This window comes from Triticum aestivum, chromosome 4A, assembly GCF_018294505.1.
Source record: "Triticum aestivum cultivar Chinese Spring chromosome 4A, IWGSC CS RefSeq v2.1, whole genome shotgun sequence".
NCBI classification, from domain to species: domain Eukaryota; kingdom Viridiplantae; phylum Streptophyta; class Magnoliopsida; order Poales; family Poaceae; genus Triticum; species Triticum aestivum.
In genome coordinates this window covers 626,608,163-626,630,750 of record NC_057803.1, presented here as the reverse complement: position 1 = coordinate 626,630,750, position 22,588 = coordinate 626,608,163, and positions in this window count along the sequence as shown.

Genomic DNA, 22,588 nt, shown 5'->3' with positions numbered 1-22,588 from the left:
GCCCTATAGTGCCGGTTTGTGTCACAAACCGGTACTATAGGTCAGACCCCTTTAGTACCGGTTCGTGGCACAAACCGGTACTAAAGGTTAGCCCTTTAGTACCAGTTCGTGGCACAAACCGGTACTAAAGGTTAGCCCTTTAGTACCGGTTTGTGACACGAACCGGTACTAAAGGTGATCGTGGGGCCCCAGCCTGACGCCAGCCTGCCATCACCCCTTTAGTACCGGTTCGTGGCACGAAACGGTACCAAAGGTTCAACACGAACCGGCATTAGTGCATAGCCGTTCGAACCGGCACTAATGATACCATTAGTACCGGGCTAAAATCAAACCAGCACTAATGTGTCTCACATTAGGTCCTTTTTCTACTAGTGATATTTCAAAATAATTCTTTGTCAATTTTCAGGTCATATGGAGTTGTGTAGAATAGGTTCTCCGATATAGCCCTTTCCGGTCCAGAATTCCAGCTGCCGACAATCTCTCTCTCTCTTCATGTGAAACTTGCAAAATAAGAGAGAAAAGGCATAAGAATTGTATCATAAAGTGAAATAACAGTCCAAATTGCAATAAATATGAATAGAAAAAACAAGATGCAAAATGGACGTATAACACGGGCGCCGGCCAGTGCCCGCCATAGGTGAGTTATGCAAAAAAACGTATGAAAGATTTTACCTGTGGCGGGCGAGGTAGAGCGCCCGCCACTGATGTTAAGGTAGTAGTGGTGGTCAAAACTCATGCATGTGCAAACATTTTAAAATAGATGTGGCAGGTGTCACGCCTCGCTCACCACTCATTGTGGTTCACCTATAAGCCCTTTCCAAGTTCAGTCTTTTATTAGCTGAATTAGAGTCTGGGCCTATCTTTAATAGCATCTACAACCGGACAGGAAAGAGAGTAAAAAAAGTTGATTTCTTGTTTGTCACATTATGCAACAAGTAATTGACGAATTCCCTTTTTTCCGCTAGTTGTGGCAAATAGTCGGCCATTCGCATAGGAGAGCTCAGGTATGGGCCGACCCATGTCTAGCCACCACGGTGCATCGTTTTTCCTTTTTTTGTTGTTTCATTCTTTCCTGGATTTTCAGGGAGGGGGGAGGGGGCGTTTTTTCCCTTTCTCTTTATTTGTCTTCCTTTTTTCCTTAATTTCATAACTTAAAACAATGTTTTTTTTCCAAAAAAATTAAAATTTTCAAAAATATTTCGAGACATTCGAAAAACTATTCATGTTTTTTTAATATTTATTCACAACTTAATTTGAAAAGTTCATTGATAGGAAAATTATGCTTTTGAGATTGGTCAATTGTTTGGCCAATGTGTTGATGCTTTGGAAGTGTTTTTCATTTATATCTTTTTGATCAGGGGTGGATGGAAAATAACGGAAAGTTCATTGATAGGAAAAGAATACTTAGCACACAGTATACCAAACGAAACCATTTTTATTATTGCATATATAAGAGGGGTTAGATCTAAGAATATCTGATCCCGTCCAATAGCTAGTTTACTGAGCACCAGAGAATAATCCAGCCACTTTGATAGCATAAATCGTTCGGTGATTTTAACCTAAAAATACATTCGCAGACCTTGGTTGGAGTGTGAGCTCTAACTTGAACCACGGCCCAAAAAGAAATGAAAAAACCACGGCCCAAAAAGAAATGAAAAAACCACGACCCAGTTATTATGTTCTATCAAAGCCCAAAGCCGACACACACCCACTTTCCCCGAAACCCCCGAACCCCATGGAGGCATGGACGAGCTCGACGGCGGCCGCCGCCATGCCGCTTCCCCCGGACGATCTCCTCCTAGAGATCCTGCTCCACCTCCCGCCGGAGCCGATCCACCTCTTCCGCGCCTCCTTCGTCTGCAAGCACTGGCGCGGTCTCGTCCATGACGCCCGCTTCCTTAGCCGCTTCCGCGATTTCCACGGCGGCACGCCTACCGTGATCGGCTTCTTCAATCAGAAAGGGCCTCCCTTCTTCGTCCCTACCTCGGGCAGCTCCGCGCTCTCCACTGCTTCGATGTCCCCCGATGACTGGTGGGCCTACGACTACCGCCACGGTTGCTCCCTCTTTGAGAACTACCGCTCTGGGACGCTGCTCGTCTGGTACCTCGTGAGCAGCAATGAGCGCTACCTGCCGTTCCCCACGCAGGTCTCTCATGGGTGCTTTGAGTACAATGCTGCAGTTCTATGCGCGGCTGGCCACACTGACCACGTTGACTGCCATTCCTTCCCGTTTCTCGTGGCGTTCGTGTTCAGTCACCAGACAGATTTCATCACCTCTGGATGCGTCTTCTCGTCCGAGACCGGTGTTCTGGGTGAGACTGGTGTTTGGGTGAGTCCACTCCCATGATCCCATATCATCACATAGCCTATACCATGTGAATGCATCTCCCTTCAAAGATAAAGGGAAGACCTTCTTCTTGATAACATCATCAGGCATACCTGCAAGCTTAAATAATCCACAAACTTCATCCACATAGATTAAGTGCAAGTCGGGATGTAATGTTTCATCTCCTGCAAAAGGATTAGCTAGCAGTTTCTCTATCACACCCGAAGGAATTTCAAAGTAAACATTTTCAGTAGGTTCATTAGGTTGAGGAGCAACTATTTGCTCTACCGGTTGGGGTGAAGATACCTCGAACAAGCCCCTCAAAGTATTACTTTCCATAGTAACAACTGACAGTAAATTTCAGGACACTATATAAAATTTTCCTTACCAAATTCCACCTACCAAAGGCGCTTCACTCCCCGACAACGGCGCCAGAAAAGAGTCTTGATGACCCACAAGTATAGGGGATCTATCATAGCCTTTTCGATAAGTAAGAGTGTTGAACCCAACGAGGAGGAGAAGGGAATGATAAGTGGTTTTCAGCAAGTTATTTTCTGCAAGCACTGAAATTATCGGTAACAGATAGTTTTGTGATAAGGTAATTTGTAACGAGTAGCAAGTAATAAAAGTAAATAAGGTGCAGCAAGATGGCCCAATCCTTTTTGTAGCAAAGGACAAGCCTGGACAAACTCTTATATGAAGTAAAGCGCTCCCGAGGACACATGGGAATTATTGTCAAGCTAGTTTTCATCACGTTCATATGATTCACGACTGGTACTTTGATAATTTTATATGTGGGTGGACCGGTGCTTGGGTGATGTCTTTACTTGGACAAACATCCCACTTATGATTAACTCCTATTGGAAGCATCCGCAACTACAAAAGAAGTATTAAGGTAAACCTAACCATAGCATGAAACATATGGATCCAAATCAGCCCCTTACGAAGCAACACATAAACTAGGGTTTAAGCTTCTGTCACTCTAGCAACCCATCATCTACTTATTACTTCCCAATGCCTTCCTCTAGGCCCAAACAATGGTGAAGTGTCATGTAGTCGACGTTCACATGACACCACTAGAGGGATGACAACATACATCTCATCAAAATATCAAACAAATACCAAATTCACATGACTACTAATAGCAAGACTTCTCCCATGTCCTCAGGAACAAACGTAACTACTCACAAAGCATATTCATGTTCGTAATCACAGGGGTATTAATATGCATAATGGATCTGAACATATAATCTTTCACCAAGTAAACCAGCTAGCATCAACTACAAGGAGTAATCAACACTACTAGCAACCCACAGGTACCAATCTGAGGTTTGGATACAAAGATTGGATACAAGAGATGAACTAGGGTTTGAGATGAGATGGTGCTGGTGAAGATGTTGATGGAGATTGACCCCCTCCCAAAGAGAGTATCATTGGTGATGATGATGGTGATGATTTCCCCCTCCCGGAGGGAAGTTTCCCCGGCAGAACAGCTCCGCCGGAGCCCTAGATTGATTCCTCCAAGGTTTCGCCTCGTGGCAGAGGAGTTTCTTCCCGTAAGCTTGCTTTTAATTTTTTTCTCGGATGAAAGACCTCATATAGCAGAAGATGGGCATCGGAGGGCCACCAGGGGGCCCACGAGGCAGGGGGCGCGCCCAGGGGGGTAGGGCGTGCCCCCACCCTCGTGGCTGGTGAGTGGCCCCCCTCTGGTACTTCTTGCGCTCAATATTTTTTATATATTCTGAAAATTGCTCCCGTGGAGTTTTAGGACTTTTGAAGATGTGCAGAATAGGTCTCTAATATTTGCTCCTTTTCCAGCCTAGAATTCCAGCTGCCGGCATTCCCCCTCTTCATGTAAACCTTGTAAAATAAGAGAGAATAAGCATAAGTATTGTGACATAATGTGTAATAACAAACCATAATGCAATAAATATCTATATAAAAGCATGATGCAAAATGGACGTATCAGCGCTCGTCGGAGGAAGAGATAAGAAGGGGGACGTGGTCAGAACCGATCCGAGTAATGGCCCGGATGGAGGCTAGCGAGCAACGGAGGTCCCATTCCGGGGAGACTAGGACCTGGTCCAGGATGGACTGGGTCGGAGCAGCTTGAGGTTGGTCCAGGTGAACCTGACACCAACCCTATCTATTTCACGGAGACCAACGTCAGCAATGCAGTCATTGAACATTTGCATACGTGCAAAGTTGACATGCGAATTGCTCTTGTATTCCGTGAAACGCAGGAGGTGAAAATCACCCCCAACTACCACCGGAAGTGAAGCAGCCGAAACCTTACGGTGGAGCTCCTCGAGGAAGGAGGTAGACCGACTATGGTCAGTGGGGCCATAGACGATAATAACCTCCCACTTGAAGTTTAGATCATGTTCAAAAAGTTCCATGCTAACAAAGAACTAGCCCCGGTCCATACTTCCCACCTCGAAGGTGGCATCCTTCACGCCTAGCAGGATGTCAACGGAATGGCCTGAGCTCCCACTAGAAGGGAGCCAATGCCAGGTGAAGAGGTGGGCGCCAAGGCGGTCGAGTTCCGGAGGGAGAATTCCGTGCGCATGATTCCTTGGATGGCGACAATGTCAATGTGTTCATATCGCATGCACTCAATGAGTTAGCGGCGGCGGCCATCATGGCCAAAACCGCGGATGTTCTAGAAGAGGGCACGAATTATGCATCCATTGAGGGGCTGCTTGACCCCAGGACACGGGATGCGCTTTGGGCGCGGAGAGCGGCGGTCCGAGAACGGGTACGACCACGAAGCTCGACAGCGGTCAGGGGGAGGATGCCAGCGGCCCTTCGAGGAGGGGGCGGGATGGGATCCTTCCAAGCGATCGATGGGGCGGGAGGCGAGAGTAGAGATGCTCGGCCCTCCGCGAGCCTACCGTCGAGAATCTCGCGGGCCCTAATGGCCTCGATCTGGACTAAGGGGGAAGCAACCTCCCCCCTGATGATGATCGCGGAGTCGGCTGCGATCTTCGCAAGGTAACTAAGCGGAACCGACTCAAGAGTAGATAAGGAACAAGTAGATGCCGAGGGGGAGACTGTAGGCGTACCTGGCTCCAGGTTCCGGGAAGCAACCCGGGGCTCCGCCCGCTCATGGATGGGCAGCGCCGGGCTGCCCTCGGGGCGTGCAGCGTCAAGCCAATTGACGATGTCCTGGACTAGGGGGTACTCACCACGTTGTCTCCCGAGCAGTGGGTCGGGCCGAGGACCCCCATGGCGGTTCATTATTGGGTCAGTTCAGACAATCCATGCCGCATACAATGGAGATCCCACGAGACTTGGCGCCCAAGACGAGGACCCTCCTAAACCCTAGGTGTGGGAGTCCTAGATTAGGGGGTCTCCGGACAGCCGGACTATCTCCATTGGCCAGACTGTTAGACTATGAAGATACAAGATTGAAGACTTCGTCTCGTGTCCGGATGGGACTCTACTTGGCGTGGAAGGCAATACGTATATGGATATCTCCTCCTTTGTAACCGACCTTGTGTAACCCTAACCCTCTCCGGTGTCTATATAAACCGAAGGGTTTTAGTCCGTAGGACAACAATCACAACATACAATCATACCATAGGCTAGCTTCTAGGGTTTAGCCTCTCTGATCTCGTGGTAGATCTACTCTTGTAACACCCATATCATCAATATTAATCAAGTAGGACGTAGGGTTTTACCTCCATCAAGAGGGCCCGAACCTGGGTAAAACATCGTGTCCCTTGCCTCCTGTTACCATCCGGCCTAGACGCACAGTTCGGGACCCCCTACCCGAGATCCGCCGGTTTTGACACCGACACCGGTGATGCCCGTAGTTTGAGGAGTTCATGTATTCACTATGTGCTAATGCTTTGTTCCGGTTCTCCATTAAAAGGAGGCCTTAATATCCCTTAGTTTCCATTAGTACCCCGCTGCCACGGGAGGGTAGGACAAAAGATATCATGCAAGTTCTTTTCCATAAGCATGTATGACTATATTCGGAATACATGCCTACATTACATTGATGAATTGGAGCTAGTTCTGTGTCACCCTATGTTATGGCTGTTACATGATGAACCACATCCGGCATAATTATCCATCATTGATCTGATGCCTACGAGCTTTCCATATACGGGTTTACGCTTATTTACTTTCCCGTTGCTACTGTTACAATCACTACAAAATACCAAAAACACTACTTTGCTTTCATTACTCTTTTGTTACCGTTACCATCACTATCATATTACATTGCTACTAAACACTTTGCTGCAGATACTAAGTTTCCAGGTGTGGTTGAATTGACAACTCATCTGCTGATACTTGAGAATATTCTTTGGCTCTCCTTGTGTCGTATCAATAAATTTGGGTGGAATACTCTACCCTTGAAAGCTGTTGCGATCCCCTATACTTGTGGGTTATCAAGACTAATTTCTGGCGCCGTTGCCGGGGAGCATAGCTCTATTCTTTGAGTCACATCGGATTTATATCTGCTGGACACTATGAAGAACTTGAGAGATCCAAAAACTAAGATCTATCCGTCAACTATGAGGGGAGGTAAGGAACTGCCATGTAGCTCTGCACTTGATTCACCTTCTGTTATGAGTAAGCTTGCGACACCTACACCCGCTTCTGCTATTCGTTCTGATATGTCGCATGTTATTGATGATGCTACTTCTACTATGCATGATACTTATGATGAAACTACCTCTATGCCTGATACCACTATGCCACTTAGTGATTTTCTCGAGGAACGACTTGCTAGGGCTAGAGAGATTGAAAATATTAAATCTGATTATGAAGATGAAAGTGATGATGAAGAATCACTTGTTATTCCCGAGGGTTATTTATTTGATCAAGATGCTTCTTTAGCTATTTTAGCCTGCAAAGATAGATATGAACTCAAAAGGTTATTAGCTAAATGGAATAAGGAATCTCCAAATGCTAGGATGAGACCTGACCCTGCTTTACCTACTTCACCTATATGTGTTGCTGATAAGGATTATGAATTCTCTGTTGATCCTGGTATAATTACTTTGGTTGAATCTGATCCTTTTCATGGTTATGAATCTGAAACTGTTGTAGCACATCTTACTAAATTAAATGATATAGCCACCCTGTTCACTAATGATGAGAGATCTCGCTACTTTTATATCGTTAAAATATTTCCGTTCTCATTAAAGGGTGATGCTAAGATATGGTTTAATTCTCTTGATCCTGGTTGTGTGCGTAGTCCCCGGGATATGATTTATTACTTCTCTGCTAAATATTTCCCTGCTCGTAAGAAACAAGCTCCTTCAAAGGAAATATACAACTTTGTGCAAATTAAAGAAGAGAGTCTCCCACAAGCTTGGGGGAGGCTTCTGAAGTTACTTAATGCTTTGCCTGATCATCCTCTTAAGAAAAATGAAATACTTGATATCTTTTATAATGGACTAACCGATGCTTCCAGAGATTACCTGGATAGTTGTGCTGGTTATCTTTTTAGGGAAAGAACACCGGATGAAGCTGAAATTTTATTGAATAATATGTTGACAAATGAAAATAATTGGGCACCTCTTAAGCCAGCTCCTAAGCCAGCTCCTGCTCCAATTAATGATCCTATTCCTAAATCAACTCCGAAGAAGAGAGGTGTTCTATTTCTCAGTCCTGAAGATATGCAAGAGGCAAAGAAATCTATGAAAGAAAAAGGGTATTAGATGATCAGACACTAAAGATATGGGGTAATAAATTTCCACATATTGCCTCTTGCATATCTTCAATAGATGATCAGACATTCATTAGATCAATCTCGTGGTAGACACATGTACTCTGTATTACACCCGATATGAATATAATCAAAAGCAGGATGTAGGGTTTTACCTCCATCATGATGGCCCGAAACTAGGTAAAATTTCGTGTCCATGTTACTATCACTCCAAGACGCCTAGCTGAGGACCCCTACTACAAGATAGGCCGGATATTGAACCGACATTGGTGCTTTCATTAAGAGCCTGCTGGGTGATCGTCATGGATCGATGGGTGATCAGGTGATATTTTTTCAGTTAGATCTGTTCTACGTAAGGCATCTTTTTTGCAAAATTATGGGCGCTGCCTCGTGCTACCTGATTCGCCGTCAAATCAAGATCAGGAAAAAGTGTCCGACGTCTGCCAGTATACCAGTTCCGTGCCGTAAAAGTATTGGAGATGCGGGCAGCCGGACACGGATGCAGAAAGCCAGAGAGGGTCGACGGAAAGAGAAAATTTTCATCACGCGGCGCTACGATCAAGGAGCCACGCCGGACTACGTCCCACGTGTGGCAGCGCACACGAGGCCGACAGGAGCTTTCTCAGCGGCCATTCATGGGAGATTCCTTCCTTGTTTGTTTATTCTATTCTTTTTCTAATTCAGCAACCTAGGCAATCGCTGGACGCTAGTTTCACAGCATGGCTCCCTAAATTTGGTCGTTGAATTATAGTAGTCCGAATACTACTACTCCACGTAAAGACCAACTTCAGTCTATCTCTGGTACTGGTTTGTACTTGTTCTTAACGGACCACACCGTTCACTTTGCTCCGGTCGATATTATGGAGCAGGTTTTATTTTGCCTAACTACACATTTGTTCAGTACATAAAATTATTATGCAGAATATTTTATGTTTGTCCGCACTGCATTATTTTTGCAGAGATATTATACCGATGCTTGTACGTACTGTCGGTCTAGCCAGCCTCTCACTGTGACCTAGGCCGGCTGACCTATGTCAACATCGCCGTGCCACAACACCGCCACGCCATCGAGCCAACCCCGGCACTCAGGCCATATTTACCAAGCTTATCCACTTCGCAAAAATTAATTATGCATTTTTTCTCAATTATTATTATTACTTTCTTGCACTATTCCATGTGTGCAGGTAATCAACTTCGACTGCATCACGCGGTCAACTCTGTGGGACGACATCATCGTCCTGCTTGCATCGATCAAGTTGCGGCGTCGCCTCAGCACGTGTGTCTGTGTCAGCATGCAATTGACTTACACCGCGCATTACCTGGCACGACGACGCCCATCGAGGCCGAAGAGAGTTCGGCTCGGCGCAACCACATGGAGATTTGACCTTCTTTTTCCTTTCTCACTTTATATTATTTAATTAAGTAGTTACTTTGGGGAAGTTCTCTCACTCCTATGGCTACATCCAGATCGGGTTATCAACTTCGACTGCGTCACGCGGTCACTTCGGCAAGCCGGCGTTGTCGTCCCAATCGGCATAAATTGGCTCTCGTGCCCACTTTGTTGGTTGAATCGCCATACCGACATGTTCGGTTGCCTCTGGAACTTCGGCATCGCTGAGAGAGCTCCACCTCATCGAGTGTTCGGCAAAAGGGTCATATTTCTTTTATTACTCACTTTGCATAAATTATTAATTATGCAACGATTTTTATTATTATTATCTCCGGCTTGCACTATTTTTTGTGCACATGTAAACGATTCGGGTCGGGCAGCGCTGTCACTCCAGCGTACTGACGTGTCGACATGGGGTTCCCGTCGTCGCCTTACCGACCTACCGCGTCACCTCGGCTGGACCGGGGGCTTTGCCATCTCTTCATCAAACCTACTCCGGGGACTCCGGCATCATCAGCCGACCAGCTTCGTTAGCTCGGCTGCTCCTCAACACGTCAGCCGCGCAATGTCGCCACTTTGTGAAGCCGAGCTCTTTTCTCGGACACTTCGGAACCGGCTTACGGGCTAGGACTTCGTCCCATCGTAAGCTCAGACCGCGTCATCAATACCGAACATATTAACTAGCTAAGTCGCTTTCATGCTCAAAAACTTCCAGTTTTAAATTTTGTTCGGTTCGACCAAGCATTATATTTTTTTGGCAAAAAGTTGTATGTGAACTTCCTTGTCAAAACTTTGTTTGTGACACACAAATTCAAATACCCCGTTTAGTTGGGGGCTTCCTCTATGAAGCCATTCTTCTTTCATATGATTATACTTGTATGGCTTCGTTTCTTGTCCGTGCATTACGCCAGAATATGCACCATGTTGACTTAAGTGTTCCGCAAGCTGGGTTGCCTTGCTCCTATGTTTACCCCTACGTTCCCGATTGTTCGGCTAGGGAGTAAAGGGAGAACCTCCGCGATTGTCACGATCGGTTCATCCGAGCTCGGTCCTTAGACTGGGTGAAGCCGAAAGCTAGCGCTCTTATTGTTTTCAATCATGGTCGGAACACAACGGAATTCATGAATACAAAAAATCTACTTCACAAGTCTCATAGTAACAATGAGCAACCAAAGAAATGTATCGGTGGAGGTACTATTTTCTTCGAAGATGCTTCTTACATTTCGTCAGTAATATAGCATAAGTTTCCTGAGTGTGCTTTGTCTGTTACAGCCTTATGGCCTGATTGCCTGGTTATCGGAAACACCGTCGATATTCTCGATAGGTGGAGTACATAACACTTTTCGGCCCTTGACTGAAGAGGGAGAAGACGACGGTCGGTTAAGATGCGTTTAAAGGTCGGATGAACACAAATATGATATAAGTACTTCGATACATACACTCATGATAAAATCTTTTAGCCAAGTCGCTTGGGGGCTCTTGAATTAGTATGAGTCATTTTTATTAGTCACTGCACGGTCTTTTTCTACCACTCCTTTCTCGACTCAGGTGTATGATCAATAGCCAGGTAGCCTGGTTTCTCTCTAAAAGCCGCTAGCGTTTAGTTCGCTAAACTAGCCTGAGAAACACTCCGCCTTCGGGATAGGGAGGTTGAAGCCGAGGGCTGACCCACTTGAAGTCTAGAGATTAGATGTGTCATGTCAAAACATGACGAAAGTACAATTTTAAGACCAATTTCATATTGGCACCAAAACAGCTTGATTCAATCTAGACGTAAAGTTTTTACGCATGTTTGTTGGCCTTTTTTAGCTTATAACATCTTTCACCTATTTTATGTTTCAGGAAGAGGGACATTCTCTTGGTTGAGGTGTTCGGCGTGAAACTCTTTTCTAAAAACTATAGTTCGGCAACTTTCCTGCTGAACTCCACCTCGGTATTGACAAAAATACATCACAGTTGAACTTCTTCCTGAGGAGGTACGATCCTAGGGTCGACCATTTTGCCCAACCCAATTCTCGGGGGGCTACTGCATTTGACAATCCAATGCAGACAATTTAAGTGCAATATAGTTTTCGAGGAGATTATGATCCTCAGATTGGTCGGCCACACCCAACCTAAGTCTCGAGGACTTTGCACACCGCTTTTTGTGTCCCGAAGTATTCTGCCGAGCTAGGAGTTGATCCTCAGGCCAATTTTGTGAATCAACCTGAGTCTCAGGGGCTACTGGGATCAACTGTCTTACGTCATCCTTCAGGCGCATCTCGGGTTTTAGACCAATACACACCTTGAGGGCTACTGGCTATATATCTCGACGGAGAATAAATTGCACCAATCAAAAATATTGACAAAAATCGTCCCGCAGTCGGGGTGGTGCACCACCTCAGAAGTAGTCCGCCATAAAGCTCGGGCGCTAGTTGTTGGCTCCATGGAGGGCATTTCCGGCATTAAGCTCGGCTAAACTCCTTCAACTTTTTTGAACCAAGGTGATCTATGACACCTCGGATATAGTCCGGCGTTGGAGGTCAGATACAGTCCGGCGCTGGAGCTCGGATGCAGTTCGGCGTTGGAGCTCGGATGTAACAATACTCTTCGGATACAGTCCGGTGTTGGAGCTCAGATACGTTCCTGCGTTGGAGCTCGGAGGCAGTCCGGCGTTGGTGCTCGGCTGCAAAAGATTCCTCGAATGTAGTCCGGCGTTGGAGCTTGGACGCAAGAGGGCACTATCTCCCGGGAAAAACTTCAAACCCAAGGTGTGGCATACAAATAACAAGGCATTGATAAAGGCCGGAAACTTAAAGGGGCTCCTCGGATACCTGATAACCCACAAGTATAGGGGATCGCAACAGCTTTCGAGGGTAGAGTATTCAACCCAAATTTATTTATTCGACACAAGGAGAGCCAAAGAATATTCTCAAGTATTAGCAGCTGAGTTGTCAATTCAACCACACCTGGAAACTTAGTATCTGCAGCAAAGTGTTTAGTAGCAATGTAATATGATAGTGATGGTAACGGTAACAAAAGGTTAATGAAAGCAAAGTAGTGTTTTTGGTATTTTGTAGTGATTGTAACAATAGCAACGGGAAAGTAAATAAGCGTAAACCAGTATATGGAAAGCTCGTAGGCATCAGATCAATGATGGATAATTATGCCAGATGTGGTTCATCATGTAACAGCCATAACATAGGGTGACACAGAACTAGCTCCAATTCATCAATGTAATGTAGGCATGTATTCCGAATATAGTCATACATGCTTATGGAAAAGAACTTGCATGATATCTTTTGTCCTACCCTCCCATGGCAGCGGGGTCCTAATGGAAACTAAGGGATATTAAGGCCTCCTTTTAATAAAGAACCGGAACAAAGCATTAGCACATAGTGAATACATGAACTCCTCAAACTATGGGCATCACCGGTGTCGGTGTCAAAACCGGCAGATCTCGGGTAGGGGGTCCCGAACTATGCGTCTAGGCCGGATGGTAACAGGAGGCCAGGGACACGAAGTTTTACCCAGGTTCGGGCCCTCTTGATGGAGGTAAAACACTACGTCCTGCTTGATTAATATTGATGATATGGGTAGTACAAGAGTAGATCTACCACGAGATCGGAGAGGCTAAACCCTAGAAGCTAGCCTATGGTATGATTGTTGTTCTGTATGTTGTCCTACGGACTAAAACCCTCCGGTTTATATAGACACCGGAGAGGGTTAGGGTTACACAAAATCGGTTACAATGGTAGGAGATCTACATATCCGTATCGCCAAGCTTGCCTTCCACGCCAAGGAAAGTCCCTTCCGGACACGGGACGAAGTCTTCAATCTTGTATCTTCATAGTCCAGGAGTCCGGCTGAAGGTATAGTCTAGCCATCCGGACACCCCCTAATCCAGGACTCCCTCAGTAGCCCCTGAACCAGGCTTCAATGACGACGAGTCCGGCGCGCAGATTGTCTTCAGCATTGCAAGGCGGGTACCTCCTCCAAGTACTTCATAGGAGATTTTGAACACAAATATAGTGTCCGGCTCTGCAAAATAAATTTCCACATAGAGAGAATAATATTTAAACAAATCTAATATGATGACGTATTCCCTAGTGTGACATCACACCACGGCCAAGCCTTTATTCGAATTGTTTTATTATCCTGCCTCAGCGTGTTATGCGAGGCGGTTTCCTTGGCACGTCTTGTCAAAGCAGAGATCGTGTCCCCTTATTCCGGGATTCTCATCAATACGGGCGTGGGTAACCGAACCGCGCCATCGATTACGGTGCTTGGGAGATAAGCGAGTTTTACCGGGCTGGTGGGGACGCATAGTCGCGTCCACCCATATAAGGGGATAAGGATCCGCCTTTTCACCTACGCCTTCTTCCTCCTTTGCCTATCCATTTTCGCGCACTCAAGCTCCAACTCCCAAGTCCGCACTCCCCACCTCAACCTTCTCTAGTCATGTCCGGAGCGGGAGGCAAGTGGATGGTCTCCTCCATTACGGACGGACGTATATATCAAAAGACTAAGGAAGGCTGGATACTTGTCTAACGACATTGCACACCGGCTTCCCGAAGAGGGGCAGCTCATCCTCACCCCTAGGCCCCATGAGAGGGTGGTGTTCCTCCCCCATTTCCTCCGCGGACTGGGCTTCCCTCTCCACCCATTTGTCCGGGGGCTCATGTTCTACTATGGCCTGGATTTCCACGATCTGGCCCCGAACTATGTCCTCAACATCTCAGTGTTTATCGTCGTGTGCGAGGCTTTCCTCCGCATCCGCCCCCATTTCGGCCTATGGCTCAAGACTTTCAATGTCAAGCCGAAGGTGGTGCGCAGCAACCAGGCGGTGTGCGGAGTGTGGAGGCGCCATGGCGGGCAAGATGCCCAACATCTTATGGCTCGAGGGCTCCTTTGTGGAGACCCTAAAGTGGTGGCAATCAGGGTGGTTTTACATCACCGAGCCGCGCGACCCTAAGTGGGTCGCAGCCCCCGAGTTCCAATCCGGACCCCCTACGCGGCTCACCTCCTGGAAAGAGACGGGCCTGTCATGGGGTAAAAAGGGAGAGCTGACCGGACTCCAAACATGCGTCCAAACCCTGGTGGACAAGCAGCTCAAGCTTGTCAACGTAGTCCAGGTTATGCTCATCCGACGGATCCTCCCGTGTCAACAACGGGCTTTCAACCTGTGGGAGTTCGACCCGGCGCGGCGCCGAACTCTGAGCAGGCTCTTCGACATGACGTACGAAGATGCCTGGAAGGTGCTTTTCAAAGGCGCCGAGGCCCCCGCATCCGTTACCGAGGATCGCAGATTTAGCACGCAGCGTCACGCTCGTGCAGTAAGCTATTTTTACCTTTTACAGGGTATTACTTTTTCATAGTTTGACTCCATGCGGGATCTAAACTCCCTTACCTTTGACAGGATTGGCAGGAGACGTCCGGACAGATCAACTGTCCGGCTCCTTTGCCCGAAGGCCCAACAGACGCTCGCTTGGTGAAGCTGCTGGTTCCGGCACCCTATGTGGTGCCGGAGAAGAAGGCCAAGAAGAAGGCCACGGGGACTCGAAAGATTGCCCGGTGCCAGGAGGTGTCGGATCCATCATCCGACGGCTCCAAGACGAACTCCTCCCACAAAGACGAGGAGGAGGAAGAAGAGACCTCTTCCCCTCTAGCGGGCACTACTAGGGCGCTATAAAATCAGGCGCTGCTGCTAAGTAGCAGTAGCGCGGGCTGTGGAAACTCGCTGCTGAAACAAGTTTATCAGTAGCGCGCGCACTCCAAGCGGCGCTACTGCTAAAATTACCACGACGCCGCCGCGAGGCCAGTTATAGCAGCAGCGCATTAAAATAGACAGCGCTACTGCTACGTAACGTAGCAGTAGCGCATTCTGGCAATAATCGCTACTGCTAAATTAACTACAGATCTCACTAGCACGCCTCATCCACAGATCACACTCACACACACTCGATCACGGTCTCCTCCTCACCCCCCGCGCAGCCGGTCCTCCCCGGTCGCCCCTCCCCCAATCTGCGCCGCTGTAGCCTCATCCTCCTCGCTGGACTCGGTACCGGCCTCCTCCTCCGTCCTCTCTCCACTCACCGCTGGCCGCCCCCTCCTTGCTCCGCCTTCCTCCTCGATCCGTCCTCCCTCCACTCGCCGCCGGCCGGCCCCTCCTCGCTCCGCCTTCCTCCTCCGTCCTACTATCTTCTCCCTCCTCGAGTCGCCCCTCCTTGTCCCTCCTCCCTGATACATTTTGATTTAGTAGGCTTTCATATGTAAGATTTTGATTTAGTTGATTTAGTATGCTAGTGGATTTAGTATGCTAGTTGATTTAGTCGATTTAGTTGATATGATTCAGTTGATTTAGTAGGCTAGTTGATTTAGTTGATTTAGAACATTTTGATTTAGTTTATTTAGTAGGCTAGTTGATTTAGTTGATTTAGTAGGCTAGTTGATTTAGAACATTTTGATTTAGTTGATTTAGTAAAATGGCGCCACCACCAGCACCACTATGTCGACTATGCAAGTCAAGGTGCGCCAGCAACCTTGCAACTGGCAAGCTGTTCGGCATCTACTTCCATCTGAGTTTTCATCATGCGGCGGTAAGAAATTAGATGAAATGTAACAACTATTATATTTTTAGTGTTGGCATTATTGCATTGTGTCATTTTGCTTTTCTTACACAGATCGTCCCATGCAATGTGAGGTTGAAATTCAACAAGCTGACAGGAGATACTGTGACATTTGAGGCTCCTGGGGGGCCGTACACTATGGAGGTCGAGAAAGGACGCAATATGTCACAGATTGGAGGAGATGGATGGGCCCGTTTCCTCGCTCGCATGCGTCTTACTAGTGGTGAGTTGATCAGATTCTCCTTCAGAGCAGAAAGACCCAAGCTGGTTGTCATTTATATCAACCTGGTGGAAGATGATGAAGATGACGAAGATGATGAAGATAATGAGGACCCACTCAATGAAGATGATGAGAACCCACTTCATGAAGCCATCATAGCTCAAAGAATGAGGCTGAGCGAGGAGGAGGTGTGCAACCTATGGGACATAATTCCGCCACGTGATGACTTCGTCGAGGTGCCATTCGTGACCCGCCTGACAAGTACCATGGTCGATCGGCATGAAATGGTATGTTAAACGTACTGCATGTAGTAATTTGATGATATATATATATGCTTTATTGTTATACTTACAAATGCAAATTATCTGATTATATGCTTAGTGAATCCGATGATATGCTTAGTGTAGAGTCCAATGATATGATTTGTGGAATCTAGTCGATGATATACTTTAGTGTAGAGTCTGATCACATGCTTAGGCTATTTATTAATTGATATGTTTTTCTTATTCAGAGATTGTCAAAGAACCTATCTGTGAGTTGTGGTATCGAGCCTGATGAAGAAGGCTCAGTTGGACTACGCCTTACCGCAAGGGGCTCCGTCACCACATGTACTTACCGCATGGGCACAGATGGTCGCACACACTCGAACTCGGTTGGGTGGAAGAGATTCCTCGTTGGCAAGAATCTTCGTGCTGGATAGGCCATCCTAATTACTATCAGGAACACCCACCGCCCAGGCTTGAGGATGATGATCGTCGTCGATATCATCTAGAACGACATATGTGTATGTGGCTATATCATCTAGAACTACATATGATGATCGTCGTCGATATCATGTAGAACTACATATGATGATCATCGTCGATATCATCTAGAACTAAATATGATGATTGTCGTCGATGTCACCTTGTACTGCTTGAGGATGCATGTTGAGTATATATGAAATTGTTATCTAGTACTCCCTCGGTTCCAAATTACTCATCGTGGTTTGAGTTCAACTTTGAACTAAAACCACGACGAGTAATTTCGAACCGAGGGAGTACTACCTAGTACCTATAATGCTTTATGAAATTGATATCTAGTAGTACCTAGTATCTGGAAATTGCAGTTTATCAAAGCCGGAATGGGGAAATGGTGAAAGATATAACAGTAGCGCTGGACCGGGAAATCGCTACAGCTAAGTAATAGCAGCACGTTCCTGAAAAGCGATGCTGCTATAGTCAATAGTGGTAGCGCGGGTACAGGCAGCGCTACTACTAAGAGTTAGCTGTAGCACCTTATTGGTAGCGCGGGTACCCGCGCTGCTGATAGGCCTAAAACCCGCGCTGCTACTAGCCTTTTCCCTAGTAGTGGGGGGAAGGGAAGAAAAGGAAGGCCGCCCCAACTAGGGAGGCCTAAGGGTCCAAGAAGGGGAAAACCCTTCCTCCGGACTACTCCACCAACGCCGACGACGGCGAAGAGGAGTGGCCGCACAGGGCCAAGCCCCTGGCAAAATCGTAAGTATCCGGATACCAGAGTAATTCATAGTATTCCTTTATTGCAGTGCTTTCACTTATGTCCAATATGATTATGCAGCCCACCCAAAGACCGGCTCGACGCGTCATCGAGCGGTTCACTGGACTCGTCAGATGTGAATTCGCTTCCGACGGCTTCCTCCCCCCGCCCTACGGACGACGCTGAAGTGTTGTCCCAACAGGTTCCAAGCCAGGAGGAGGTGGTCCTGGAGGCGCCGCGAGGCAACCTCCCGGACTCCAGGAGTGAAGGGGAAAAAAACCCCAGGGCTCCAAGTCCGGCTCTAGGCCGGACACCGCTCCAGAACCTTCAAAGGTTCCAGAGTCCGGCGGGCGACCTCCTTCCAAGAGGAGCAGGCCCTCCGTGCCGGTGACCCCCATCCAACCAGAGGCGCCGGACAATCTGTTGGAGGCGCTCAAAGGTGCCTCCATCGACGAGCAGCACCGCACCATTATGAGTGCGGTGGTCCAGAAGGTTCAGTCTGCCAAGAACGGACTGACTGAAGCTTGTACTAGCCTTTTAACAGGCTTTGAGGTAAGTAAAGAATGTGTAAATAATATTACTTCATAGACAGTAGCCCCTGATGCTCTGTTTGGTGTTCGAGAAGAAAAGCCGAATAGAGGATCAAATAAAATTCGCAGGAGTCTTAACAAAAAGGAGTCAATATGCGTATGCAGGCTTCCCTGCTGGCGTCTGCCGCACTGACTGCGGAAGTGGACACGCTAAAGCAGAACCTCGAGCAGTCTGAGCAAGAGCTCGGGCGTGCCAAGAAGCAGCTCGAGGACAAGGAAGGTAAGAAATACATTGTTTAAATATATATAAAAAAGGTGCAATTGCAAAAAAATAATAGGATTATCATGGCTATTGTAGGGGCCACGTCTGAGGTGGCGACCCTTAAGCAAGCGCTGCTCGAGGCCGAGAAGAGGGCGGCCACGGAGCGCACCGAGCGGGAGAAGTATGAGGCCCAGGTTGGCCAAGTGCGGCAAGAGCTCCAGGCTCTCATGCAAAAACATGCGAGTTTGGAGCTTGACTCAAAGACGCGAGCGTCCGAGCTCGCGGTGGCTATTGAAAATGCCAAGTCTGCCAAGGCCGAATCCCAGAGGACCCTCCAGGAGTTGGATGCGGTGAAAAAGATAGCGACGGGTAAGGCATTCTTTATGCAAAGCAAACACATAAGCGTAAGTTACTTGTTACTTACCCGAGTCCGGAGCTCTCCAGGAGCATTCACAGATCTTCCCCGTAGTGTGTCCGATGCCGCCGCATTCTATCGAGCCAAGGAGGGCAGCTCGACAGAGAAGGTGTTCTGGTCTCAGTATGCTGAGGCCGGACACCCCGTGCCCCTGAGCGACTAGCTGAAGCAACTGGTCGAGCTCCACAAGGCGGCCGAACAGGCCATGAAGGGCCTCATGGTTCGGCTGTGGCCTGGAGAGGCTCTGCCTGGGAGCTATTTTGGGCTGGTGCGGCGGCTGGTGGAGGCCTGTCCAAGGCTCGAAGTCATCAAGCGCTCAGTCTACATTGAAGGTGCCCGTAGGGCCCTTGCCTGTGCTAAGGTGCACTGGGGCAAGCTGGATGCTGAGAATCTTGTGAAGGACGGGCCACCGCCGGGGAAAGAGCATCGCAAGCCCGAGAAATATTATAAGGATGTTCCGAAGGGTGCCCGCCTTATGGCGGATGAATGTTCCAGGGATGTAATTTTTTAGTAAAACTCGCTCGTTTTGTCCTGTGCGCTGAAAACTTGTTCATATGCGCTTAAGCAATGCTGTTGGAATTTAAAACATTACCTTCTGTGCGGCTGTTTATCAATTCTGAGAGATGGCGAGTCGTCGGCTTCTGCCCCCATGCCGCTAGTGCTGGGGTGTTCGGGGATAAACCTGAGCGCTCTTTTTCCCATGTTTGGGTCGTTCGAGGGAGGCGCTCAGCACAACGAACAAGGCAATCGGACTATAATGCTTGAACACTCTCACTTAGCCATAGAATTCTATAATTTTAAATTTCGGCGAAGCCCCTGGTATTCGGAAGACCGAGTTCGGGGCGCTATCCACGCCTTGGCCGGAGAGAGCCGGCTCCTCGCTCTAAGCGGCATAAGTCTTTAGGGACTCGAAAAACCTCTCGAACAGCGACCAGCTCTCGCTTCATCATGACAGTCAGTTTTAGCTTTCTCTACTGAGGTGCTCGACCCAGCTCAACTGGGGCACAATCGCAGTAGTTCTCCTAGTGCTACCTTAGTCGATATAGCGGAACGTAAGGCACCAAAACATAGGAGTCGGGCAAACCCAACTATTGACCCAAGACATGATTTGGAGCCGATGCATATAATGCTATAAGTTCGGGGTGCCGCACCTGTTAAAGTGTTCGGAGTTATCACACCATATTGAGGGGTACTAAATCCCCTGGCATATTTTGGCTGTACCAAAGTGTACGGGTGCAACATGTCGTTAAGGAACATATATTTGTAAAAAAAGAGTAATGCAAAAATAGACAAAAGATATGCATTGTTTATTAAAAAGGGCTGCGATCAAAGCAGAACGATACAAATAATGCGATAATCAAAAGGTTGGACTATTTAACATGTCCGTTCCAGGGGCGGGCTGCGGAATGGTATGCGAAACAGGTATACTGCTGGTGATAGAGACCACCTGGGAGTTCCGTAATGCGGCATGGCTTGTCTGCTTCCTTGGTTCTTGCATCGTTTGTGTGGCAATTGAACTGCCGAACAGGCCTTCTGAAGAGTGGAGTCCTGAAAGTAAGAGAAAATTAAAAAATCGGTAGCCCCTGGTGCGGTTTAAGCCGTGTTTCTGGTGTGCCGTGATGGTGCCCCTCCCCCTGTACCCATGGTATTTCTAGAGCGTAGTTATGTACGCGAAGCACTGATATCGCATTTTTGCGAGGGCTGTGGTTGGGGCCGCATTGCTACGCCTGCTCAAAACGTGCCAGACGGCCTTGTTGTAGGTTACTCCGGGCGCGCTTGACGGTGTCCGGACGTTTAATGACCGGACTGGAGAATTGCCTGGAGAGGCTGCTTTGTGCTTCCGCTGCAAGGGCCGCCGTGTGCTCCTCCGTTCGGAGGGAGCATTCATTGTTTCCATTGACCGTAATTACTCCTCGAGGGCCTGGCATCTTGAGCTTAAGGTATGCGTAGTGCGGTACCGCATTGAACTTGGCGAATGTGGTTCGTCCAAGTAGTGCGTGATAGCCACTGTGGAATGGGACTATGTCGAAGATTAACTCCTCGCTTCGGAAATTATCCGAAGATCCGAAGACCACTTCAAGTGTGACTGAGACTGTATAGTTGGCCTCTACACCTGGTATTATGCCTCTAAAGGTCGTTTTGGTGGGCTTAATCCTCGACGGATCTATGCCCATTTTCCGCACTGTATCCTGGTAAAGCAGGTTCAGGCTGCTGCTGCCGTCCATAAGGACTCTAGTGAGATGGAATCCGTCAATAATTGGGTCTAAAACCAATGCAGCGAATCCGCCATGACAGGTGCTAGTGGGATGGTCCCTTCGATCAAAGGTGATCGGGCAGGAGGACCATGGGTTGAACTTTGGGGCGACTGGCTCTACCGCGTATACGTCCCTTAACGCGCGCTTCCGCTCCCTCTTGGGGATGTGGGTTGCGTATATCATGTTCACCATCCGCACTTATGGGGTAAAACCCTTCTGTCCATTGTTGTTCGGCGGTCGGGGCTCTTCGTCGTCGTCGCTATGCAGCCCCTTGTCTGTATTTTCGGCATTTAACTTGCCTTCCTGCTTGAACACCCAACAATCCCTGTTGGTGTGATTGGCCGGCTTTTCGGGGGTGCCATGTATCTGGCACAAGCGGTCGAGTATTCGGTCCAAACTGGACGGGCCCCTAGTATTTCTTTTGAATGGCTTTTTCCGCTGACCGGATTTATAGCCTCTGAATCCAGCATTAACTGTCGTATCCTCAGCATTGTTGCCGTTAGTGCGGTGCTTCTGCTTGTTGCGACGCGACCTGCCACTACTGTCCCTGGTATCCGAATTACCAGGGTTCTTGGTCATATTGTTGCTGTGAGCAAGCCAGCTGTCTTCTCCAGTGCAAAAGCGGGTCATGAGTGTCGTGAGTGCTGCCATAGATTTCGGCTTTTCCTGTCCAAGGTGCCGGGTAAGCCACTCGTCACGGATATTGTGCTTGAAGGCTGCTAGAGCCTCTGCGTCCGGACAGTCCACTATTTGATTTTTCTTTGTTAGGAACCGTGTCCAGAATTGCCTGGCCGATTACTCTGGCTGCTGAATTACGTGGCTTAGGTCATCGGCGTCTGGTGGTCGCACATAAGTGCCCTGGAAATTGTCGAGGAATGCAGCTTCCAGGTCGTCCCAACAACTGATTGATCCTGCTGGCAAGCTGTTAAGCAAATGCCGAGCTGGTCCTTTAAGCTTGAGTGGGAGGTATTTGACGGCGTGGAGGTCATCGCCGCGGGCCATGTGGATATGAAGGAGATAATCCTCGATCCATACCACGGGATCTGTTGTGCCATCATATGATTCGATGTTTACGGGTTTGAAACCCTCGGGGATTTGATGATCCATTACTTCGTCTGTGAAGCATAGTGGGTGTGCGGCGCCTCTCTACTGGGCTATATCACAATGTAGCTCCAATGAGCTTTGTCTATTGTGTTCGGCCCTACCAGATTTGTGTCCGGTGTGACGGTTATCATCTCGAGTCGTGGCGCGCCCACGCGGTCCGTAGATCGATCTTGCCTGCCTTGCCTTGTCCTCCAACATATCTTGCTGGTCTGGCGCATTTTCCCGTGCCTTGGTACGGGGTGCGGCTTGAGTGGAGGGCCGAGAGGCCTCTCTATCATGGCCACGAGGTGGCCGGTCG